This window comes from Arachis ipaensis, chromosome B05 (assembly GCF_000816755.2).
Source record: "Arachis ipaensis cultivar K30076 chromosome B05, Araip1.1, whole genome shotgun sequence".
Taxonomy (NCBI): domain Eukaryota; kingdom Viridiplantae; phylum Streptophyta; class Magnoliopsida; order Fabales; family Fabaceae; genus Arachis; species Arachis ipaensis.
In genome coordinates this window covers 8,501,522-8,502,520 of record NC_029789.2, presented here as the reverse complement: position 1 = coordinate 8,502,520, position 999 = coordinate 8,501,522, and positions in this window count along the sequence as shown.

The window sequence follows — 999 nt, the reverse complement described above, 5'->3', positions numbered from 1 at the left end:
GTTAACAAAATACTACTGTGAATAGTCGGATGTCATGCTAGACTCTATAAAATGATATTATTTTGATTTTAGTACTCAAATAATCCTAAAACAACATTGTAAACGGTGTTTATTGAAATTTTACCTAACAAAATAAGTAATATAACATCATTTTTAAACTATTTAAATATCAAAACTAAAACCGCATCATTTTATAAGTTTCAACGTAGCAAATTGTTTATATATGTTAATGCTCCGTTAACGGTGTACTAAAAATCGTTTCAAATACCAACATGAGACATGTCTATAAAGTTTAGAAATTAAATAAAAACAATTAAAACTTTAAAAATTAAATTGAGACAGGCGTATAAATCCAAACAATAAATTGAATATTAACTTATTTTAAGTATTTTCTCAACACAGTAGATCCAAAAAAAAATTTCTTGAATATGGTGAAGGTCGGACACTCAACTCGCACACTGAAAAGACCCGAGCCCCAAACCCGCCCGACCAAACTATCCTAAATTCAAACTACCTCTCCCTCTCAACATTCTTTTCTTATCTAGCACACTGAACTAGAAGAAGCTAATTTTCCAAAGCTAACAGTCTTGAGAGATGGAAGAGGTTGTCATTGTTGCAATTTGACTATTGACGGTGACCAAGTTTGCGCCTACGTTCCGGCGATGATGGAAGACGGAGATCGCCCTACTGCTTCGATGCTAATGAAAGGTATGTCTCTGTGAAGCGCTACTCCGTTTCACTGTTTCAAGGTTGCTGGAAGCGACTTACGCTGTTATAGCTTCGATATTATTGATGCCCAGACTGACGACTCTACTCCGGCGAAAGTGGATTCAGATGGGATCGCTGCAAGCTTGTATGCCTAAAATAGCTCTGTATTGATGGTATCTTTTTTTCTGTCTGATCCATTCCTCAAGTACCTGAATCCGCCAATTTAATTTTTTTTTTTTAATGTTAATTAGTTATGTTCCATTTCTTTATGTAATACACATATATATATAT